Source organism: Orcinus orca, chromosome 14 (genome assembly GCF_937001465.1).
Source record: "Orcinus orca chromosome 14, mOrcOrc1.1, whole genome shotgun sequence".
NCBI lineage: Eukaryota > Metazoa > Chordata > Mammalia > Artiodactyla > Delphinidae > Orcinus > Orcinus orca.
Genome location: NC_064572.1, coordinates 6673909 through 6697430, shown reverse-complemented (window position 1 = coordinate 6697430; position 23522 = coordinate 6673909). Strand labels below are relative to the sequence as shown.

Here is a 23522-nt window from a genome sequence, read left to right as displayed (position 1 = left end):
CGCAGCCACTGGAGCCCAGCCCCGGCGCCGCCACCTGTCTTCCGGGGTGTCTCTCCACAGCTCCATCCGGAAAAAGCACCCCCTCCGCCGTTTCGCCGCGGCCGTGGGCGGGAGCGGGATCGAGGGCCCAGGCCGCTTCCCCGGGCCTGCCGGCCACCAGGGGCGGGGTCCTGAGCTCGGACGGTGGCGTCAGGGCAAAGGTGGCTTTGCTGTGTCTAAGGGGCCGTGCCAACTCAATGGTGGCTCCCAGTGGCTTCGGGCCAGCTGCTGTCGGACAGGAGGGCCGGGCCGGTCTGCCTCTGGGCTACGCCTACCACAGCGTGTGCGGGCAGGTGGGATGCCCGAGGGACCGCGGGCCCCGGGCCCTGAAGCCTCCGGGGCTACGTCCCTGTGAGCGGCCTGTGGGATCTGGGGCGGGGCACGAAGCGCCGAAAAGCTGGCTGTGTCCCACCCGCCCTGGGCTGGGAGGTCGCCAACTCCTCCGCCACCCCCCGGTCCCCGAGACCTCCGTTCCCCTGCCTAGGCGGGCGGCGGGGCCCTGCCGGGGCGGGCGGGCCGCTGGGCCGGCGGTAAGGCCCAAGCGCCTGCTAAGCTGCGCCTCAAGAGGCAGCCCGCGACCCCCCCAGTGTCTACGGCCAAACCACCCTAGACGGGCCCGATCTCGACTCGATCTCGGAAGCTAAGCAGGGTTGGGCCTGGTTAGTAGTTGGATGGGAGACGTCGCGGACGGGAGAGCTCCTGGGAACGCCAGGTGCTGTAGGCTTTTTGCCTCCCGCTACACACCTTCTCCTTTTGTCGACCGCGGCGGTCGTGGCGGTGGCGGCGGTGGCGGCGGCCGTCTCCGCCCCCGCCGGGTACCGCTGCAGGCCCCACCTCCTCAGGACCCTCCCACCACAGCAAGCGTCTGATGGGGCGCTCCCCGCCTGCCTGAGCGGCCAGGCGGCCAGAAGGCGTCCCTGGAAGGCAGCGGCACACCAGACGCTCCGTTGGTCCCCTGACGCGAAACAGACATGGCCGCGGACCCGGGTGCCGTCCATGCGGCCCGTGAGCCCCTCGACCTGCACCTGGCGGCCCCCACTGGAGCCCAGCCCCGGCGCCGCCACCTGTCTGCCGGGGGGGTGTCTCTCCACAGCTCCATCCGGAAAAAGCCCCCCCTCCACCGTTTCGCCGCGGCCGGGTGCCGGAGAGGGATAGAGGGCCCAGGCCGCTTCCGCGGGTCTGCCGGCCACCTGGGGCGGGGTCCTGAGCTCGGACGGTGGTGTGGGGGCAAGGGTGGCGTTGCTGGGTCTAAGGGGCTTTGCCAACTCAATGGTGGCTCCCACTGGCTTCGGGCCAGCTGCTGTCGGGCAGGAGGGCCGGCCCGGTCTGCGGCCGGGCTGCGCCTAGCGCAGCGTGGGCGGGCAGGTGGGATGCCCAAGGGACCGCAGGCCCCGGGCCCTGAAGCCTCCGGGGCCACATCCCTGTGAGCGACCTGCGGGATCTGGGGTGGGAGGCCAAGCGCCGAAAAGTTTGCTGGGTCCCGCCCGCCCTGGGCTGGGTGGTCGCCAACACCTCCGCCACCACCCGGTCCCCGAGACCTCCGTTCCTCTGCCTAGGCGGGCGGCGGGGCCCTGCCGGGGCGGGCGGGCCGCTGGGCTGGCGGTAAGGCCCAAGGGCCTGCTAAGCTGCGCCTCAAGAGGCAGCCCGCGACCCACCAACACCTACTGCCAAACCAGCCTAGACGGGCCCGATCAAGTCCGGATCTTCGAAGCTAAGCAGGGTCGGGCCTGGTTAGAACTTGGATGGGAGACCTCCTGGATGGGAGAGCTCCTGGGAATACCGGGTGCTGTAGGCTTTTTGCCTCCCGCTCCGCTTTCTCCTTTGGTCGCCCGCGGCGGCTGCGGCGGCGGCCGTCTCCGCCCCCGCCGGGTACCAGGTACCGCTGCAGGCCCCACCTCCTCAGGCCCCTCCCATCACAGCAAGCGTCCGATGGGGCACTCCCCACCTGCCTGAGCGGGCAGGCGGCCAGAAGGCGTCCCTGGAAGGCAGCGGCACACCAGACGCTCCGGGGGCGGCCTGACGCCACCCAGACATGGCCGCGGACCCAGGTGCCGTCCGTTCGGCCCGCGAGCCCCGCGAGCTGCACCTGGCCGCAGCCACTGGAGCCCAGCCCCGGCGCCGCCACCTGTCTTCCGGGGTGTCTCTCCACAACTCCATCCGGAAAAAGCACCCCCTCCGCCGTTTCGCCGCGGCCGTGGGCGGGAGCGGGATCGAGGGCCCAGGCCGCTTCCCCGGGCCTGCCGGCCACCAGGGGCGGGGTCCTGAGCTCGGACGGTGGCGTCGGGGCAAAGGTGGCTTTGCTGTGTCTAAGGGGCCGTGCCAACTCAATGGTGGCTCCCAGTGGCTTCGGTCCAGCTGCTGTCGGACAGGAGGGCCGGGCCGGTCTGCCTCTGGGCTACGCCTACCACAGCGTGGGCGGGCAGGTGGGATGCCCGAGGGACCGCGGGCCCCGGGCCCTGAAGCCTCCGGGGCTACGACCCTGTGAGCGGCCTGTGGGATCTGGGGCGGGGCACGAAGCGCCGAAAAGCTGGCTGTGTCCCACCCGCCCTGGGCTGGGAGGTCGCCAACTCCTCCACCACCCCCCGGTCCCCGAGACCTCCGTTCCCCTGCCTAGGCGGGCGGCGGGGCCCTGCCGGGGCGGGCGGGCCGCTGGGCCGGCGGTAAGGCCCAAGCGCCTGCTAAGCTGCGCCTCAAGAGGCAGCCCGCGACGCCCCCAGTGTCTACGGCCAAACCACCCTAGACGGGCCCGATCTCGACTCGATCTCGGAAGCTAAGCAGGGTTGGGCCTGGTTAGTAGTTGGATGGGAGACGTCGCGGACGGGAGAGCTCCTGGGAACGCCAGGTGCTGTAGGCTTTTTGCCTCCCGCTACACACCTTCTCCTTTTGTCGACCGCGGCGGTCGTGGCGGTGGTGGAGGTGGCGGCGGCCGTCTCCGCCCCCGCCGGGTACCGCTGCAGGCCCCACCTCCTCAGGACCCTCCCACCACAGCAAGCGTCTGATGGGGCGCTCCCCGCCTGCCTGAGCGGCCAGGCGGCCAGAAGGCGTCCCTGGAAGGCAGCGGCACACCAGACGCTCCGTTGGTCCCCTGACGCGAAACAGACATGGCCGCGGACCCGGGTGCCGTCCAATGCGGCCCGTGAGCCCCTCGACCTGCACCTGGCGGCCCCCACTGGAGCCCAGCCCCGGCGCCGCCACCTGTCTGCCGGGGGGGTGTCTCTCCACAGCTCCATCCGGAAAAAGCCCCCCCTCCACCGTTTCGCCGCGGCCGGGTGCCGGAGAGGGATAGAGGGCCCAGGCCGCTTCCGCGGGTCTGCCGGCCACCTGGGGCGGGGTCCTGAGCTCGGACGGTGGTGTGGGGGCAAGGGTGGCGTTGCTGGGTCTAAGGGGCTTTGCCAACTCAATGGTGGCTCCCACTGGCTTCGGGCCAGCTGCTGTCAGGCAGGAGGGCCGGCCCGGTCTGCGGCCGGGCTGCGCCCAGCGGAGCGTGGGCGGGCAGGTGGGATGCCCAAGGGACCGCAGGCCCCGGGCCCTGAAGCCTCCGGGGCCACATCCCTGTGAGCGACCTGCGGGATCTGGGGTGGGAGGCCAAGCGCCGAAAATTTTGCTGGGTCCCGCCCGCCCTGGGCTGGGTGGTCGCCAACACCTCCGCCACCACCCGGTCCCCGAGACCTCCGTTCCTCTGCCTAGGCGGGCGGCGGGGCCCTGCCGGGGCGGGCGGGCCGCTGGGCTGGCGGTAAGGCCCAAGGGCCTGCTAAGCTGCGCCTCAAGAGGCAGCCCGCAACCCACCAACACCTACTGCCAAACCAGCCTAGACGGGCCCGATCAAGTCCGGATCTCGGAAGCTAAGCAGGGTCGGGCCTGGTTAGAACTTGGATGGGAAACCTCCTGGATGGGAGAGCTCCTGGGAATACCGGGTGCTGTAGGCTTTTTGCCTCCCGCTCCGCTTTCTCCTTTGGTCGCCCGCGGCGGCTGCGGCGGCGGCCGTCTCCGCCCCCGCCGGGTACCAGGTACCGCTGCAGGCCCCACCTCCTCAGGCCCCTCCCACCACAGCAAGCGTCTGATGGGGCACTCCCCACCTGCCTGAGCGGGCAGGCGGCCAGAAGGCGTCCCTGGAAGGCAGCGGCACACCAGACGCTCCGGGGGCGGCCTGACGCCACCCAGACATGGCCGCGGACCCGGGTGCCGTCCGTTCGGCCCGCGAGCCCCGCGAGCTGCACCTGGCCGCAGCCACTGGAGCCCAGCCCCGGCGCCGCCACCTGTCTTCCGGGGTGTCTCTCCACAGCTCCATCCGGAAAAAGCACCCCCTCCGCCGTTTTGCCGCGGCCGTGGGCGGGAGCGGGATCGAGGGCCCAGGCCGCTTCCCCGGGCCTGCCGGCCACCAGGGGCGGGGTCCTGAGCTCGGACGGTGGCGTCGGGGCAAGGGTGGCGTTGCTGTGTCTAAGGGGCCGTGCCAACTCAATGGTGGCTCCCAGTGGCTTCGGGCCAGCTGCTGTCAGACAGGAGGGCCGGGCCGGTCTGCCTCTGGGCTACGCCTACCACAGCGTGTGCGGGCAGTGGGGATGCCCGAGGGACCGCGGGCCCCGGGCCCTGAAGCCTCCGGGGCTACGTCCCTGTGAGCGGCCTGTGGGATCTGGGGCGGGGCACGAAGCGCCGAAAAGCTGGCTGTGTCCCACCCGCCCTGGGCTGGGAGGTCGCCAACTCCTCCGCCACGCCCCGGTCCCCGAGACCTCCGTTCCCCTGCCTAGGCGGGCGGCGGGGCCCTGCCGGGGCGGGCGGGCCGCTGGGCCGGCGGTAAGGCCCAAGCGCCTGTTAAGCTGCGCCTCAAGAGGCAGCCCGCGACCCCCCCAGTGTCTACGGCCAAACCACCCTAGACGGGCCCGATCTCGACTCGATCTCGGAAGCTAAGCAGGGTTGGGCCTGGTTAGTAGTTGGATGGGAGACGTCGCGGACGGGAGAGCTCCTGGGAACACCAGGTGCTGTAGGCTTTTTGCCTCCCGCTACACAACTTCTCCTTTTTTCGACCGTGGCGGTCGTGGCGGTGGCGGCGGTGGCGGCGGCCGTCTCCGCCCCCGCCGGGTACCGCTGCAGGCCCCACCTCCTCAGGACCCTCCCACCACAGCAAGCGTCTGATGGGGCGCTCCCCGCCTGCCTGAGCGGCCAGGCGGCCAGAAGGCGTCCCTGGAAGGCAGCGGCACACCAGACGCTCCGTTGGTCCCCTGACGCGAAACAGACATGGCCGCGGACCCGGGTGCCGTCCATGCGGCCCGTGAGCCCCTCGACCTGCACCTGGCGGCCCCCACTGGAGCCCAGCCCCGGCGCCGCCACCTGTCTGCCGGGGGGGTGTCTCTCCACAGCTCCATCCGGAAAAAGCCCCCCCTCCACCGTTTCGCCGCGGCCGGGTGCCGGAGAGGGATAGAGGGCCCAGGCCGCTTCCGCGGGTCTGCCGGCCACCTGGGGCGGGGTCCTGAGCTCGGACGGTGGTGTGGGGGCAAGGGTGGCGTTGCTGGGTCTAAGGGGCTTTGCCAACTCAATGGTGGCTCCCACTGGCTTCGGGCCAGCTGCTGTCGGGCAGGAGGGCCGGCCCGGTCTGCGGCCGGGCTGCGCCCAGCGCAGCGTGGGCGGGCAGGTGGGATGCCCAAGGGACCGCAGGCCCCGGGCCCTGAAGCCTCCGGGGCCACATCCCTGTGAGCGACCTGCGGGATCTGGGGTGGGAGGCCAAGCGCCGAAAAGTTTGCTGGGTCCCGCCCGCCCTGGGCTGGGTGGTCGCCAACACCTCCGCCACCACCCGGTCCCCGAGACCTCCGTTCCTCTGCCTAGGCGGGCGGCGGGGCCCTGCCGGGGCGGGCGGGCCGCTGGGCTGGCGGTAAGGCCCAAGGGCCTGCTAAGCTGCGCCTCAAGAGGCAGCCCGCAACCCACCAACACCTACTGCCAAACCAGCCTAGACGGGCCCGATCAAGTCCGGATCTCGGAAGCTAAGCAGGGTCGGGCCTGGTTAGAACTTGGATGGGAAAACTCCTGGATAGGAGAGCTCCTGGGAATACCGGGTGCTGTAGGCTTTTTGCCTCCCGCTCCGCTTTCTCCTTTGGTCGCCCGCGGCGGCTGCGGCGGCGGCCCTCTCCGCCCCCGCCGGGTACCAGGTACCGCTGCAGGCCCCACCTCCTCAGGACCCTCCCACCACAGCAAGCGTCTGATGGGGCGCTCCCCGCCTGCCTGAGCGGCCAGGCGGCCAGAAGGCGTCCCTGGAAGGCAGCGGCACACCAGACGCTCCGTTGGTCCCCTGACGCGAAACAGACATGGCCGCGGACCCGGGTACCGTCCATGCGGCCCGTGAGCCCCTCGACCTGCACCTGGCGGCCCCCACTGGAGCCCAGCCCCGGCGCCGCCACCTGTCTGCCGGGGGGGTGTCTCTCCACAGCTCCATCCCGAAAAAGCCCCGCCTCCACCGTTTCGCCGCGGCCGGGTGCCGGAGAGGGATAGAGGGCCCAGGCCGCTTCCGCGGGTCTGCCGGCCACCTGGGGCGGGGTCCTGAGCTCGGACGGTGGTGTGGGGGCAAGGGTGGCGTTGCTGGGTCTAAGGGGCTTTGCCAACTCAATGGTGGCTCCCACTGGCTTCGGGCCAGCTGCTGTCAGGCAGGAGGGCCGGCCCGGTCTGCGGCCGGGCTGCGCCTAGCGCAGCGTGGGCGGGCAGGTGGGATGCCCAAGGGACCGCAGGCCCCGGGCCCTGAAGCCGCCGGGCCACATCCCTGTGAGCGACCTGCGGGATCTGGGGTGGGAGGCCAAGCGCCGAAAAGTTTGCTGGGTCCCGCCCGCCCTGGGCTGGGTGGTCGCCAACACCTCCGCCACCACCCGGTCCCCGAGACCTCCGTTCCTCTGCCTAGGCGGGCGGCGGGGCCCTGCCGGGGCGGGCGGGCCGCTGGGCTGGCGCTAAGTCCCAAGGGCCTGCTAAGCTGCGCCTCAAGAGGCAGCCCGCGACCGACCGACACCTACAGCCAAACCAGCCTAGACGGGCCCGATCAAGTCCGGATCTCGGAAGCTAAGCAGGTTCGGGCCTGGTTAGAACTTGGATGGGAGACCTCCTGGATGGGAGAGCTCCTGGGAATACCGGGTGCTGTAGGCTTTTTGCCTCCCGCTCCGCTTTCTCCTTTGGTTGCCCACGGCGGCTGCGGCGGCAGCCGTCTCCGCCCCCGCCGGGTACCAGGTACCGCTGCAGGCCCCACCTCCTCAGGCCCCTCCCATCACAGCAAGCGTCTGATGGGGCACTCCCCACCTGCCTGAGCGGGCAGGCGGCCAGAAGGCGTCCCTGGAAGGCAGCGGCACACCAGACGCTCCGGGGGCAGCCTGACGCCACCCAGACATGGCCGCGGACCCAGGTGCCGTCCGTTCGGCCCGCGAGCCCCGCGAGCTGAACCTGGCCACAGCCACTGGAGCCCAGCCCCGGCGCCGCCACCTGTCTTCCGGGGTGTCTCTCCACAGCTCCATCCGGAAAAAGCACCCCCTCCGCCGTTTCGCCGCGGCCGTGGGCGGGAGCGGGATTGAGGGCCCCGGCCGCTTCCCCGGGCCTGCCGGCCACCAGGGGCGGGGTCCTGAGCTCGGACGGTGGCGTCGGGGCAAGGGTGGCCTTGCTGTGTCTAAGGGGCCGTGCCAACTCAATGGTGGCTCCCAGTGGCTTCGGGCCAGCTGCTGTCGGACAGGAGGGCCGGGCCGGTCTGCCTCTGGGCTACGCCTACCACAGCGTGGGCGGGCAGGTGGGATGCCCGAGGGACCGCGGGCCCCGGGCCCTGAAGCCTCCGGGGCTACGTCCCTGTGAGCGGCCTGTGGGATCTGGGGCGGGGCACGAAGCGCCGAAAAGCTGGCTGTGTCCCACCCGCCCTGGGCTGGGAGGTCGCCAACTCCTCCACCACCCCCCGGTCCCCGAGACCTCCGTTCCCCTGCCTAGGCGGGCGGCGGGGCCCTGCCGGGGCGGGCGGGCCGCTGGGCCGGCGGTAAGGCCCAAGCGCCTGCTAAGCTGCGCCTCAAGAGGCAGCCCGCGACCCCCCCAGTGTCTACGGCCAAACCACCCTAGACGGGCCCGATCTCGACTCGATCTCGGAAGCTAAGCAGGGTTGGGCCTGGTTAGTAGTTGGATGGGAGACGTCGCGGACGGGAGAGCTCCTGGGAACGCCAGGTGCTGTAGGCTTTTTGCCTCCCGCTACACACCTTCTCCTTTTGTCGACCGCGGCGGTCATGGCGGTGGCGGCGGGGTCGGCGGCCGTCTCCGCCCCCGCCGGGTACCGCTGCAGGCCCCACCTCCTCAGGACCCTCCCACCACAGCAAGCGTGTGATGGGGCGCTCCCCGCCTGCCTGAGCGGCCAGGCGGCCAGAAGGCGTCCCTGGAAGGCAGCGGCACACCAGACGCTCCGTTGGTCCCCTGACGCGAAACAGACATGGCCGCGGACCCGGGTGCCGTCCATGCGGCCCGTGAGCCCCTCGACCTGCACCTGGCGGCCCCCACTGGAGCCCAGCCCCGGCGCCGCCACCTGTCTGCCGGGGGGGTGTCTCTCCACAGCTCCATCCCGAAAAAGCCCCGCCTCCACCGTTTCGCCGCGGCCGGGTGCCGGAGAGGGATAGAGGGCCCAGGCCGCTTCCGCGGGTCTGCCGGCCACCTGGGGCGGGGTCCTGAGCTCGGACGGTGGTGTGGGGGCAAGGGTGGTGTTGCTGGGTCTAAGGGGCTTTGCCAACTCAATGGTGGCTCCCACTGGCTTCGGGCCAGCTGCTGTCGGGCAGGAGGGCCGGCCCGGTCTGCGGCCGGGCTGCGCCCAGCGCAGCGTGGGCGGGCAGGTGGGATGCCCAAGGGACCGCAGGCCCCGGGCCCTGAAGCCTCCGGGGCCACATCCCTGTGAGCGACCTGCGGGATCTGGGGTGGGAGGCCAAGCGCCGAAAAGTTTGCTGGGTCCCGCCCGCCCTGGGCTGGGTGGTCGCCAACACCTCCGCCACCACCCGGTCCCCGAGACCTCCGTTCCTCTGCCTAGGCGGGCGGCGGGGCCCTGCCGGGGCGGGCGGGCCGCTGGGCTGGCGGTAAGGCCCGAGGGCCTGCTAAGCTGCGCCTCAAGAGGCAGCCCGCGACCCACCAACACCTACTGCCAAACCAGCCTACACGGGCCCGATCAAGTCCGGATCTTCGAAACTAAGCAGGGTCGGGCCTGGTTAGAACTTGGATGGGAGGCCTCCTGGATGGGAGAGCTCCTGGGAATACCGGGTGCTGTAGGCTTTTTGCCTCCCGCTCCGCTTTCTCCTTTGGTCGCCCGCGGCGGCTGCGGCGGCGGCCCTCTCCGCCCCCGCCGGGTACCAGGTACCGCTGCAGGCCCCACCTCCTCAGGCCCCTCCCATCACAGCAAGCATCCGATGGGGCACTCCCCACCTGCCTGAGCGGGCAGGCGGCCAGAAGGCATCCCTGGAAGGCAGCGGCACACCAGACGCTCCGGGGGCGGCCTGACGCCACCCAGACATGGCCGCGGACCCAGGTGCCGTCCGTTCGGCCCGCGAGCCCCGCGAGCTGCACCTGGCCGCAGCCACTGGAGCCCAGCCCCGGCGCCGCCACCTGTCTTCCGGGGTGTCTCTCCACAACTCCATCCGGAAAAAGCACCCCCTCCGCCGTTTCGCCGCGGCCGTGGGCGGGAGCGGGATCGAGGGCCCAGGCCGCTTCCCCGGGCCTGCCGGCCACCAGGGGCGGGGTCCTGAGCTCGGACGGTGGCGTCGGGGCAAGGGTGGCGTTGCTGTGTCTAAGGGGCCGTGCCAACTCAATGGTGGCTCCCAGTGGCTTCGGGCCAGCTGCTGTCAGACAGGAGGGCCGGGCCGGTCTGCCTCTGGGCTACGCCTACCACAGCGTGTGCGGGCAGTGGGGATGCCCGAGGGACCGCGGGCCCCGGGCCCTGAAGCCTCCGGGGCTACGTCCCTGTGAGCGGCCTGTGGGATCTGGGGCGGGGCACGAAGCGCCGAAAAGCTGGCTGTGTCCCACCCGCCCTGGGCTGGGAGGTCGCCAACTCCTCCACCACCCCCCGGTCCCCGAGACCTCCGTTCCCCTGCCTAGGCGGGCGGCGGGGCCCTGCCGGGGCGGGCGGGCCGCTGGGCCGGCGGTAAGGCCCAAGCGCCTGCTAAGCTGCGCCTCAAGAGGCAGCCCGCGACCCCCCCAGTGTCTACGGCCAAACCACCCTAGACGGGCCCGATCTCGACTCGATCTCGGAAGCTAAGCAGGGTTGGGCCTGGTTAGTAGTTGGATGGGAGACGTCGCGGACGGGAGAGCTCCTGGGAACGCCAGGTGCTGTAGGCTTTTTGCCTCCCGCTACACACCTTCTCCTTTTGTCGACCGCGGCGGTCGTGGCGGTGGCGGCGGTGGCGGCGGCCGTCTCCGCCCCCGCCGGGTACCGCTGCAGGCCCCACCTCCTCAGGACCCTCCCACCACAGCAAGCGTCTGATGGGGCGCTCCCCACCTGCCTGAGCGGCCAGGCGGCCAGAAGGCGTCCCTGGAAGGCAGCGGCACACCAGACGCTCCGTTGGTCCCCGACGCGAAACAGACATGGCCGCGGACCCGGGTGCCGTCCATGCGGCCCGTGAGCCCCTCGACCTGCACCTGGCGGCCCCCACTGGAGCCCAGCCCCGGCGCCGCCACCTGTCTGCCGGGGGGGTGTCTCTCCACAGCTCCATCCGGAAAAAGCCCCCCCTCCACCGTTTCGCCGCGGCCGGGTGCCGGAGAGGGATAGAGGGCCCAGGCCGCTTCCGCGGGTCTGCCGGCCACCTGGGGCGGGGTCCTGAGCTCGGACGGTGGTGTGGGGGCAAGGGTGGCGTTGCTGGGTCTAAGGGGCTTTGCCAACTCAATGGTGGCTCCCACTGGCTTCGGGCCAGCTGCTGTCGGGCAGGAGGGCCGGCCCGGTCTGCGGCCGGGCTGCGCCTAGCGCAGCGTGGGCGGGCAGGTGGGATGCCCAAGGGACCGCAGGCCCCGGGCCCTGAAGCCTCCGGGGCCACATCCCTGTGAGCGACCTGCGGGATCTGGGGTGGGAGGCCAAGCGCCGAAAAGTTTGCTGGGTCCCCCCCGCCCTGGGCTGGGTGGTCGCCAACACCTCCGCCACCACCCGGTCCCCGAGACCTCCGTTCCTCTGCCTAGGCGGGCGGCGGGGCCCTGCCGGGGCGGGCCGGCCGCTGGGCTGGCGGTAAGGCCCAAGGGCCTGCTAAGCTGCGCCTCAAGAGGCAGCCCGCGACCCACCAACACCTACAGCCAAACAAGCCTAGACGGGCCCGATCAAGTCCGGATCTCGGAAGCTAAGCAGGGTCGGGCCTGGTTAGAACTTGGATGGGAGACCTCCTGGATGGGAGAGCTCCTGGGAATACCGGGTGCTGTAGGCTTTTTGCCTCCCGCTCCGCTTTCTCCTTTGGTCGCCCGCGGCGGCTGCGGCGGCGGCCGTCTCCGCCCCCGCCGGGTACCAGGTACCGCTGCAGGCCCCACCTCCTCAGGCCCCTCCCATCACAGCAAGCGTCTGATGGGGCACTCCCCACCTGCCTGAGCGGGCACGCAGCCACTGGAGCCCAGCCCCGGCGCCGCCACCTGTCTTCCGGGGTGTCTCTCCACAGCTCCATCCGGAAAAAGCACCCCCTCCGCCGTTTCGCCGCGGCCGTGGGCGGGAGCGGGATCGAGGGCCCAGGCCGCTTCCCCGGGCCTGCCGGCCACCAGGGTCGGGGTCCTGAGCTCGGACGGTGGCGTCGGGGCAAAGGTGGCGTTGCTGTGTCTAAGGGGCCGTGCCAACTCAATGGTGGCTCCCAGTGGCTTCGGGCCAGCTGCTGTCGGACAGGAGGGCCGGGCCGGTCTGCCTCTGGGCTACGCCTACCACAGCGTGGGCCGGCAGGTGGGATGCCCGAGGGACCGAGGGCCCCGGGCCCTGAAGCCTCCGGGGCTACGACCCTGTGAGCGGCCTGTGGGATCTGTGGCGGGGCACGAAGCGCCGAAAAGCTGGCTGTGTCCCACCCGCCCTGGGCTGGGAGGTCGCCAACTCCTCCGCCACCCCCCGGTCCCCGAGACCTCCGTTCCCCTGCCTAGGCGGGCGGCGGGGCCCTGCCGGGGCGGGCGGGCCGCTGGGCCGGCGGTAAGGCCCAAGCGCCTGTTAAGCTGCGCCTCAAGAGGCAGCCCGCGACCCCCCCAGTGTCTACGGCCAAACCACCCTAGACGGGCCCGATCTCGACTCGATCTCGGAAGCTAAGCAGGGTTGGGCCTGGTTAGTAGTTGGATGGGAGACGTCGCGGACGGGAGAGCTCCTGGGAACACCAGGTGCTGTAGGCTTTTTGCCTCCCGCTACACAACTTCTCCTTTTTTCGACCGTGGCGGTCGTGGCGGTGGCGGCGGTGGCGGCGGCCGTCTCCGCCCCCGCCGGGTACCGCTGCAGGCCCCACCTCCTCAGGACCCTCCCACCACAGCAAGCGTCTGATGGGGCGCTCCCCGCCTGCCTGAGCGGCCAGGCGGCCAGAAGGCGTCCCTGGAAGGCAGCGGCACACCAGACGCTCCGTTGGTCCCCTGACGCGAAACAGACATGGCCGCAGACCCGGGTGCCGTCCATGCGGCCCGTGAGCCCCTCGACCTGCACCTGGCGGCCCCCACTGGAGCCCAGCCCCGGCGCCGCCACCTGTCTGCCGGGGGGGTGTCTCTCCACAGCTCCATCCGGAAAAAGCCCCCCCTCCACCGTTTCGCCGCGGCCGGGTGCCGGAGAGGGATAGAGGGCCCAGGCTGCTTCCGCGGGTCTGCCGGCCACCTGGGGCGGGGTCCTGAGCTCGGACGGTGGTGTGGGGGCAAGGGTGGCGTTGCTGGGTCTAAGGGGCTTTGCCAACTCAATGGTGGCTCCCACTGGCTTCGGGCCAGCTGCTGTCGGGCAGGAGGGCCGGCCCGGTCTGCGGCCGGGCTGCGGCCGGGCTGCGCCCAGCGCAGCGTGGGCGGGCAGGTGGGATGCCCAAGGGACCGCAGGCCCCGGGCCCTGAAGCCTCCGGGGCCACATCCCTGTGAGCGACCTGCGGGATCTGGGGTGGGAGGCCAAGCGCCGAAAAGTTTGCTGGGTCCCGCCCGCCCTGGGCTGGGTGGTCGCCAACACCTCCGCCACCACCCGGTCCCCGAGACCTCCGTTCCTCTGCCTAGGCGGGCGGCGGGGCCCTGCCGGGGCGGGCGGGCCGCTGGGCTGGCGGTAAGGCCCAAGGGCCTGCTAAGCTGCGCCTCAAGAGGCAGCCCGCAACCCACCAACACCTACTGCCAAACCAGCCTAGACGGGCCCGATCAAGTCCGGATCTCGGAAGCTAAGCAGGGTCGGGCCTGGTTAGAACTTGGATGGGAAACCTCCTGGATGGGAGAGCTCCTGGGAATACCGGGTGCTGTAGGCTTTTTGCCTCCCGCTCCGCTTTCTCCTTTGGTCGCCCGCGGCGGCTGCGGCGGCGGCCGTCTCCGCCCCCGCCGGGTACCAGGTACCGCTGCAGGCCCCACCTCCTCAGGCCCCTCCCACCACAGCAAGCGTCCCATGGGGCACTCCCCACCTGCCTGAGCGGGCAGGCGGCCAGAAGGCGTCCCTGGAAGGCAGCGGCACACCAGACGCTCCGGGGGCGGCCTGACGCCACCCAGACATGGCCGCGGACCCGGGTGCCGTCCGTTCGGCCCGCGAGCCCCGCGAGCTGCACCTGGCCGCAGCCACTGGAGCCCAGCCCCGGCGCCGCCACCTGTCTTCCGGGGTGTCTCTCCACAGCTCCATCCGGAAAAAGCACCCCCTCCGCCGTTTCGCCGCGGCCGTGGGCGGGAGCGGGATCGAGGGCCCAGGCCGCTTCCCCGGGCCTGCCGGCCACCAGGGGCGGGGTCCTGAGCTCGGACGGTGGCGTCGGGGCAAGGTTGGCGTTGCTGTGTCTAAGGGGCCGTGCCAACTCAATGGTGGCTCCCAGTGGCTTCGGGCCAGCTGCTGTCAGACAGGAGGGCCGGGCCGGTCTGCCTCTGGGCTACGCCTACCACAGCGTGTGCGGGCAGTGGGGATGCCCGAGGGACCGCGGGCCCCGGGCCCTGAAGCCTCCGGGGCTACGTCCCTGTGAGCGGCCTGTGGGATCTGGGGCGGGGCACGAAGCGCCGAAAAGCTGGCTGTGTCCCACCCGCCCTGGGCTGGGAGGTCGCCAACTCCTCCACCACCCCCCGGTCCCCGAGACCTCCGTTCCCCTGCCTAGGCGGGCGGCGGGGCCCTGCCGGGGCGGGCGGGCCGCTGGGCCGGCGGTAAGGCCCAAGCGCCTGCTAAGCTGCGCCTCAAGAGGCAGCCCGCGACCCCCCCAGTGTCTACGGCCAAACCACCCTAGACGGGCCCGATCTCGACTCGATCTCGGAAGCTAAGCAGGGTTGGGCCTGGTTAGTAGTTGGATGGGAGACGTCGCGGACGGGAGAGCTCCTGGGAACGCCAGGTGCTGTAGGCTTTTTGCCTCCCGCTACACACCTTCTCCTTTTGTCGACCGCGGCGGTCATGGCGGTGGCGGCGGGGTCGGCGGCCGTCTCCGCCCCCGCCGGGTACCGCTGCAGGCCCCACCTCCTCAGGACCCTCCCACCACAGCAAGCGTCTGATGGGGCGCTCCCCGCCTGCCTGAGCGGCCAGGCGGCCAGAAGGCGTCCCTGGAAGGCAGCGGCACACCAGACGCTCCGTTGGTCCCCTGACACGAAACAGACATGGCCGCGGACCCGGGTGCCGTCCATGCGGCCCGTGAGCCCCTCGACCTGCACCTGGCGGCCCCCACTGGAGCCCAGCCCCGGCGCCGCCACCTGTCTGCCGGGGGGGTGTCTCTCCACAGCTCCATCCCGAAAAAGCCCCGCCTCCACCGTTTCACCGCGGCCGGGTGCCGGAGAGGGATAGAGGGCCCAGGCCGCTTCCGCGGGTCTGCCGGCCACCTGGGGCGGGGTCCTGAGCTCGGACGGTGGTGTGGGGGCAAGGGTGGTGTTGCTGGGTCTAAGGGGCTTTGCCAACTCAATGGTGGCTCCCACTGGCTTCGGGCCAGCTGCTGTCGGGCAGGAGGGCCGGCCCGGTCTGCGGCCGGGCTGCGCCCAGCGCAGCGTGGGCGGGCAGGTGGGATGCCCAAGGGACCGCAGGCCCCGGGCCCTGAAGCCTCCGGGGCCACATCCCTGTGAGCGACCTGCGGGATCTGGGGTGGGAGGCCAAGCGCCGAAAAGTTTGCTGGGTCCCGCCCGCCCTGGGCTGGGTGGTCGCCAACACCTCCGCCACCACCCGGTCCCCGAGACCTCCGTTCCTCTGCCTAGGCGGGCGGCGGGGCCCTGCCGGGGCGGGCGGGCCGCTGGGCTGGCGGTAAGGCCCAAGGGCCTGCTAAGCTGCGCCTCAAGAGGCAGCCCGCAACCCACCAACACCTACTGCCAAACCAGCCTAGACGGGCCCGATCAAGTCCGGATCTCGGAAGCTAAGCAGGGTCGGGCCTGGTTAGAACTTGGATGGGAGACCTCCTGGATGGGAGAGCTCCTGGGAATACCGGGTGCTGTAGGCTTTTTGCCTCCCGCTCCGCTTTCCCCTTTGGTTGCCCACGGCGGCTGCGGCGGCGGCCGTCTCCGCCCCCGCCGGGTACCAGGTACCGCTGCAGGCCCCACCTCCTCAGGCCCCTCCCATCACAGCAAGCGTCTGATGGGGCACTCCCCACCTGCCTGAGCGGGCAGGCGGCCAGAAGGCGTCCCTGGAAGGCAGCGGCACACCAGACGCTCCGGGGGCGGCCTGACGCCACCCAGACATGGCCGCGGACCCGGGTGCCGTCCGTTCGGCCCGCGAGCCCCGCGAGCTGCACCTGGCCGCAGCCACTGGAGCCCAGCCCCGGCGCCGCCACCTGTCTTCCGGGGTGTCTCTCCACAGCTCCATCCGGAAAAAGCACCCCCTCCGCCGTTTCGCCGCGGCCGTGGGCGGGAGCGGGATCGAGGGCCCAGGCCGCTTCCCCGGGCCTGCCGGCCACCAGGGTCGGGGTCCTGAGCTCGGACGGTGGCGTCGGGGCAAAGGTGGCGTTGCTGTGTCTAAGGGGCCGTGCCAACTCAATGGTGGCTCCCAGTGGCTTCGGGCCAGCTGCTGTCGGACAGGAGGGCCGGGCCGGTCTGCCTCTGGGCTACGCCTACCACAGCGTGGGCCGGCAGGTGGGATGCCCGAGGGATCGCGGGCCCCGGGCCCTGAAGCCTCCGGGGCTACGACCCTGTGAGCGGCCTGTGGGATCTGTGGCGGGGCACGAAGCGCCGAAAAGCTGGCTGTGTCCCACCCGCCCTGGGCTGGGAGGTCGCCAACTCCTCCGCCACCCCCCGGTCCCCGAGACCTCCGTTCCCCTGCCTAGGCGGGCGGCGGGGCCCTGCCGGGGCGGGCGGGCCGCTGGGCCGGCGGTAAGGCCCAAGCGCCTGTTAAGCTGCGCCTCAAGAGGCAGCCCGCGACCCCCCCAGTGTCTACGGCCAAACCACCCTAGACGGGCCCGATCTCGACTCGATCTCGGAAGCTAAGCAGGGTTGGGCCTGGTTAGTAGTTGGATGGGAGACGTCGCGGACGGGAGAGCTCCTGGGAACACCAGGTGCTGTAGGCTTTTTGCCTCCCGCTACACAACTTCTCCTTTTTTCGACCGTGGCGGTCGTGGCGGTGGCGGCGGTGGCGGCGGCCGTCTCCGCCCCCGCCGGGTACCGCTGCAGGCCCCACCTCCTCAGGACCCTCCCACCACAGCAAGCGTCTGATGGGGCGCTCCCCGCCTGCCTGAGCGGCCAGGCGGCCAGAAGGCGTCCCTGGAAGGCAGCGGCACACCAGACGCTCCGTTGGTCCCCTGACGCGAAACAGACATGGCCGCAGACCCGGGTGCCGTCCATGCGGCCCGTGAGCCCCTCGACCTGCACCTGGCGGCCCCCACTGGAGCCCAGCCCCGGCGCCGCCACCTGTCTGCCGGGGGGGTGTCTCTCCACAGCTCCATCCGGAAAAAGCCCCCCCTCCACCGTTTCGCCGCGGCCGGGTGCCGGAGAGGGATAGAGGGCCCAGGCTGCTTCCGCGGGTCTGCCGGCCACCTGGGGCGGGGTCCTGAGCTCGGACGGTGGTGTGGGGGCAAGGGTGGCGTTGCTGGGTCTAAGGGGCTTTGCCAACTCAATGGTGGCTCCCACTGGCTTCGGGCCAGCTGCTGTCGGGCAGGAGGGCCGGCCCGGTCTGCGGCCGGGCTGCGCCCAGCGCAGCGTGGGCGGGCAGGTGGGATGCCCAAGGGACCGCAGGCCCCGGGCCCTGAAGCCTCCGGGGCCACATCCCTGTGAGCGACCTGCGGGATCTGGGGTGGGAGGCCAAGCGCCGAAAAGTTTGCTGGGTCCCGCCCGCCCTGGGCTGGGTGGTCGCCAACACCTCCGCCACCACCCGGTCCCCGAGACTTCCGTTCCTCTGCCTAGGCAGGCGGCGGGGCCCTGCCGGGGCGGGCGGGCCGCTGGGCTGGCGGTAAGGCCCAAGGGCCTGCTAAGCTGCGCCTCAAGAGGCAGCCCGCAACCCACCAACACCTACTGCCAAACCAGCCTAGACGGGCCCGATCAAGTCCGGATCTCGGAAGCTAAGCAGGGTCGGGCCTGGTTAGAACTTGGATGGGAGACCTCCTGGATGGGAGAGCTCCTGGGAATACCGGGTGCTGTAGGCTTTTTGCCTCCCGCTCCGCTTTCTCCTTTGGTCGCCCGCGGCGGCTGCGGCGGCGGCCGTCTCCGCCCCCGCCGGGTACCAGGTACCGCTGCAGGCCCCACCTCCTCAGGCCCCTCCCACCACAGCAAGCGTCTGATGGGGCACTCCCCACCTGCCTGAGCGGGCAGGCGGCCAGAAGGCGTCCCTGGAAGGCAGCGGCACACCAGACGCTCCGGGGGCGGCCTGACGCCACCCAGACATGGCCGCGGACCCGGGTGCCGTCCGTTCGGCCCGCGAGCCCCGCGAGCTGCACCTGGCCGCAGCCACTGGAGCCCAGCCCCGGCGCCGCCACCTGTCTTCCGGGGTGTCTCTCCACAGCTCCATCCGGAAAAAGCACCCCCTCCGCCGTTTCGCCGCGGCCGTGGGCGGGAGCGGGATCGAGGGCCCAGGCCGCTTCCCCGGGCCTGCCGGCCACCAGGGGCGGGGTCCTGAGCTCGGACGGTGGCGTCGGGGCAAGGTTGGCGTTGCTGTGTCTAAGGGGCCGTGCCAACTCAATGGTGGCTCCCAGTGGCTTCGGGCCAGCTGCTGTCAGACAGGAGGGCCGGGCCGGTCTGCCTCTGGGCTACGCCTACCACAGCGTGTGCGGGCAGTGGGGATGCCCGAGGGACCGCGGGCCCCGGGCCCTGAAGCCTCCGGGGCTACGTCCCTGTGAGCGGCCTGTGGGATCTGGGGCGGGGCACGAAGCGCCGAAAAGCTGGCTGTGTCCCACCCGCCCTGGGCTGGGAGGTCGCCAACTCCTCCACCACCCCCCGGTCCCCGAGACCTCCGTTCCCCTGCCTAGGCGGGCGGCGGGGCCCTGCCGGGGCGGGCGGGCCGCTGGGCCGGCGGTAAGGCCCAAGCGCCTGCTAAGCTGCGCCTCAAGAGGCAGCCCGCGACCCCCCCAGTGTCTACGGCCAAACCACCCTAGACGGGCCCGATCTCGACTCGATCTCGGAAGCTAAGCAGGGTTGGGCCTGGTTAGTAGTTGGATGGGAGACGTCGCGGACGGGAGAGCTCCTGGGAACGCCAGGTGCTGTAGGCTTTTTGCCTCCCGCTACACACCTTCTCCTTTTGTCGACCGCGGCGGTCATGGCGGTGGCGGCGGGGTCGGCGGCCGTCTCCGCCCCCGCCGGGTACCGCTGCAGGCCCCACCTCCTCAGGACCCTCCCACCACAGCAAGCGTCTGATGGGGCACTCCCCGCCTGCCTGAGCGGCCAGGCGGCCAGAAGGCGTCCCTGGAAGGCAGCGGCACACCAGACGCTCCGTTGGTCCCCTGACACGAAACAGACATGGCCGCGGACCCGGGTGCCGTCCATGCGGCCCGTGAGCCCCTCGACCTGCACCTGGCGGCCCCCACTGGAGCCCAGCCCCGGCGCCGCCACCTGTCTGCCGGGGGGGTGTCTCTCCACAGCTCCATCCCGAAAAAGCCCCGCCTCCACCGTTTCGCCGCGGCCGGGTGCCGGAGAGGGATAGAGGGCCCAGGCCGCTTCCGCGGGTCTGCCGGCCACCTGGGGCGGGGTCCTGAGCTCGGACGGTGGTGTGGGGGCAAGGGTGGTGTTGCTGGGTCTAAGGGGCTTTGCCAACTCAATGGTGGCTCCCACTGGCTTCGGGCCAGCTGCTGTCGGGCAGGAGGGCCGGCCCGGTCTGCGGCCGGGCTGCGCCCAGCGCAGCGTGGGCGGGCAGGTGGGATGCCCAAGGGACCGCAGGCCCCGGGCCCTGAAGCCTCCGGGGCCACATCCCTGTGAGCGACCTGCGGGATCTGGGGTGGGAGGCCAAGCGCCGAAAAGTTTGCTGGGTCCCGCCCGCCCTGGGCTGGGTGGTCGCCAACACCTCCGCCACCACCCGGTCCCCGAGACCTCCGTTCCTCTGCCTAGGCGGGCGGCGGGGCCCTGCCGGGGCGGGCGGGCCGCTGGGCTGGCGGTAAGGCCCGAGGGCCTGCTAAGCTGCGCCTCAAGTGGCAGCCCGCAACCCACCAACACCTACTGCCAAACCAGCCTAGACGGGCCCGATCAAGTCCGGATCTCGGAAGCTAAGCAGGGTCGGGCCTGGTTAGAACTTGGATGGGAAACCTCCTGGATGGGAGAGCTCCTGGGAATACCGGGTGCTGTAGGCTTTTTGCCTCCCGCTCCGCTTTCTCCTTTGGTCGCCCGCGGCGGCTGCGGCGGCGGCCGTCTCCGCCCCCGCCGGGTACCGCTGCAGGCCCCACCTCCTCAGGACCCTCCCATCACAGCAAGCGTCCGATGGGGCACTCTCCACCTGCCTGAGCAGGCAGGCGGCCAGAAGGCGTCCCTGGAAGGCAGCGGCACACCAGACGCTCCGTTGGTCCCCTGACGCGAAACAGACATGGCCGCGGACCCGGGTGCCGTCCATGCGGCCCGTGAGCCCCTCGACCTGTACCTGGCGGCCCCCACTGGAGCCCAGCCCCGGCGCCGCCACCTGTCTGCCGGGGGGTGTCTCTCCACAGCTCCATCCCGAAAAAGCCCCGCCTCCACCGTTTCGCCGCGGCCGGGTGCCGGAGAGGGATAGAGGGCCCAGGCCGCTTCCGCGGGTCTGCCGGCCACCTGGGGCGGGGTCCTGAGCTCGGACGGTGGTGTGGGGGCAAGGGTGGCGTTGCTGGGTCTAAGGGGCTTTGCCAACTCAATGGTGGCTCCCACTGGCTTCGGGCCAGCTGCTGTCGGGCAGGAGGGCCGGCCCGGTCTGCGGCCGGGCTGCGCCTAGCGCAGCGTGGGCGGGCAGGTGGGATGCCCAAGGGACCGCAGGCCCCGGGCCCTGAAGCCTCCGGGGCCACATCCCTGTGAGCGACCTGCGGGATCTGGGGTGGGAGGCCAAGCGCCAAAAAGTTTGCTGGGTCCCGCCCGCCCTGGGCTGGGTGGTCGCCAACACCTCCGCCACCACCCGGTCCCCGAGACCTCCGTTCCTCTGCCTAGGAGGGCGGCGGGGCCCTGCCGGGGCGGGCGGGCCGCTGGGCTGGCGCTAAGTCCCAAGGGCCTGCTAAGCTGCGCCTCAAGAGTCAGCCCGCGACCGACCAACACCTACAGCCAAACCAGCCTAGACGGGCCCGATCAAGTCCGGATCTCGGAAGCTAAGCAGGGTCGGGCCTGGTTAGAACTTGGATGGGAGACCTCCTGGATGGGAGAGCTCCTGGGAATACCGGGTGCTGTAGGCTTTTTGCCTCCCGCTCCGCTTTCTCCTTTGGTCGCCCGCGGCGGCTGCGGCGGCGGCCGTCTCCGCCCCCGCCGGGTACCAGGTACCGCTGCAGGCCCCACCTCCTCAGGCCCCTCCCATCACAGCAAGCGTCTGATGGGGCACTCCCCACCTGCCTGAGCGGGCAGGCGGCCAGAAGGCGTCCCTGGAAGGCAGCGGCACACCAGACGCTCCAGGGGCAGCCTGACGCCACCCAGACATGGCCGCGGACCCGGGTGCCGTCCGTTCGGCCCGCGAGCCCCGCGAGCTGCACCTGGCCGCAGCCACTGGAGCCCAGCCCCGGCGCCGCCACCTGTCTTCCGGGGTGTCTCTCCACAGCTCCATCCGGAAAAAGCACCCCCTCCGCCGTTTCGCCGCGGCCGTGGGCGGGAGCGGGATCGAGGGCCCAGGCCGCTTCCCCGGGCCTGCCGGCCACCAGGGTCGGGGTCCTGAGCTCGGACGGTGGCGTCGGGGCAAAGGTGGCGTTGCTGTGTCTAAGGGGCCGTGCCAACTCAATGGTGGCTCCCAGTGGCTTCGGGCCAGCTGCTGTCGGACAGGAGGGCCGGGCCGGTCTGCCTCTGGGCTACGCCTACCACAGCGTGGGCCGGCAGGTGGGATGCCCGAGGGACCGCGGGCCCCGGGCCCTGAAGCCTCCGGGGCTACGACCCTGTGAGCGGCCTGTGGGATCTGTGGCGGGGCACGAAGCGCCGAAAAGCTGGCTGTGTCCCACCCGCCCTGGGCTGGGAGGTCGCCAACTCCTCCGCCACCCCCCGGTCCCCGAGACCTCCGTTCCCCTGCCTAGGCGGGCGGCGGGGCCCTGCCGGGGCGGGCGGGCCGCTGGGCCGGCGGTAAGGCCCAAGCGCCTGTTAAGCTGCGCCTCAAGAGGCAGCCCGCGACCCCCCCAGTGTCTACGGCCAAACCACCCTAGACGGGCCCGATCTCGACTCGATCTCGGAAGCTAAGCAGGGTTGGGCCTGGTTAGTAGTTGGATGGGAGACGTCGCGGACGGGAGAGCTCCTGGGAACACCAGGTGCTGTAGGCTTTTTGCCTCCCGCTACACAACTTCTCCTTTTTTCGACCGTGGCGGTCGTGGCGGTGGCGGCGGTGGCGGCGGCCGTCTCCGCCCCCGCCGGGTACCGCTGCAGGCCCCACCTCCTCAGGACCCTCCCACCACAGCAAGCGTCTGATGGGGCGCTCCCCGCCTGCCTGAGCGGCCAGGCGGCCAGAAGGCGTCCCTGGAAGGCAGCGGCACACCAGACGCTCCGTTGGTCCCCTGACGCGAAACAGACATGGCCGCAGACCCGGGTGCCGTCCATGCGGCCCGTGAGCCCCTCGACCTGCACCTGGCGGCCCCCACTGGAGCCCAGCCCCGGCGCCGCCACCTGTCTGCCGGGGGGGTGTCTCTCCACAGCTCCATCCGGAAAAAGCCCCCCCTCCACCGTTTCGCCGCGGCCGGGTGCCGGAGAGGGATAGAGGGCCCAGGCCGCTTCCGCGGGTCTGCCGGCCACCTGGGGCGGGGTCCTGAGCTCGGACGGTGGTGTGGGGGCAAGGGTGGCGTTGCTGGGTCTAAGGGGCTTTGCCAACTCAATGGTGGCTCCCACTGGCTTCGGGCCAGCTGCTGTCGGGCAGGAGGGCCGGCCCGGTCTGCGGCCGGGCTGCGCCCAGCGCAGCGTGGGCGGGCAGGTGGGATGCCCAAGGGACCGCAGGCCCCGGGCCCTGAAGCCTCCGGGGCCACATCCCTGTGAGCGACCTGCGGGATCTGGGGTGGGAGGCCAAGCGCCGAAAAGTTTGCTGGGTCCCGCCCGCCCTGGGCTGGGTGGTCGCCAACACCTCCGCCACCACCCGGTCCCCGAGACCTCCGTTCCTCTGCCTAGGCGGGCGGCGGGGCCCTGCCGGGGCGGGCGGGCCGCTGGGCTGGCGGTAAGGCCCAAGGGCCTGCTAAGCTGCGCCTCAAGAGGCAGCCCGCAACCCACCAACACCTACTGCCAAACCAGCCTAGACGGGCCCGATCAAGTCCGGATCTCGGAAGCTAAGCAGGGTCGGGCCTGGTTAGAACTTGGATGGGAAACCTCCTGGATGGGAGAGCTCCTGGGAATACCGGGTGCTGTAGGCTTTTTGCCTCCCGCTCCGCTTTCTCCTTTGGTCGCCCGCGGCGGCTGCGGCGGCGGCCGTCTCCGCCCCCGCCGGGTACCAGGTACCGCTGCAGGCCCCACCTCCTCAGGCCCCTCCCACCACAGCAAGCGTCTGATGGGGCACTCCCCACCTGCCTGAGCGGGCAGGCGGCCAGAAGGCGTCCCTGGAAGGCAGCGGCACACCAGACGCTCCGGGGGCGGCCTGACGCCACCCAGACATGGCCGCGGACCCGGGTGCCGTCCGTTCGGCCCGCGAGCCCCGCGAGCTGCACCTGGCCGCAGCCACTGGAGCCCAGCCCCGGCGCCGCCACCTGTCTTCCGGGGTGTCTCTCCACAGCTCCATCCGGAAAAAGCACCCCCTCCGCCGTTTCGCCGCGGCCGTGGGCGGGAGCGGGATCGAGGGCCCAGGCCGCTTCCCCGGGCCTGCCGGCCACCAGGGGCGGGGTCCTGAGCTCGGACGGTGGCGTCGGGGCAAAGGTGGCTTTGCTGTGTCTAAGGGGCCGTGC

General features: G+C 71.7%; 10 pseudogenes; all 10 read left to right on the top strand.

The window, feature by feature from the left end:
* The first annotated feature begins 627 nt into the window (after positions 1–627).
* LOC125961166 (uncharacterized) lies at positions 628–763 on the top strand (annotated as a pseudogene).
* A 1994-nt stretch (positions 764–2757) lies between these two features.
* On the top strand, positions 2758–2893 carry LOC125961158 (uncharacterized; annotated as a pseudogene).
* A 1995-nt stretch (positions 2894–4888) lies between these two features.
* LOC125961172 (uncharacterized) lies at positions 4889–5024 on the top strand (annotated as a pseudogene).
* A 3054-nt stretch (positions 5025–8078) lies between these two features.
* LOC125961155 (uncharacterized) lies at positions 8079–8214 on the top strand (annotated as a pseudogene).
* Positions 8215–10208: 1994 nt separating this feature from the next.
* Positions 10209–10344, top strand: LOC125961154 (uncharacterized; annotated as a pseudogene).
* A 1862-nt stretch (positions 10345–12206) lies between these two features.
* On the top strand, positions 12207–12342 carry LOC125961171 (uncharacterized; annotated as a pseudogene).
* Positions 12343–14347: 2005 nt separating this feature from the next.
* On the top strand, positions 14348–14483 carry LOC125961153 (uncharacterized; annotated as a pseudogene).
* A 1994-nt stretch (positions 14484–16477) lies between these two features.
* Positions 16478–16613, top strand: LOC125961169 (uncharacterized; annotated as a pseudogene).
* Positions 16614–18607: 1994 nt separating this feature from the next.
* LOC125961152 (uncharacterized) lies at positions 18608–18743 on the top strand (annotated as a pseudogene).
* Positions 18744–21790: 3047 nt separating this feature from the next.
* On the top strand, positions 21791–21926 carry LOC125961145 (uncharacterized; annotated as a pseudogene).
* Positions 21927–23522: the final 1596 nt, after the last annotated feature.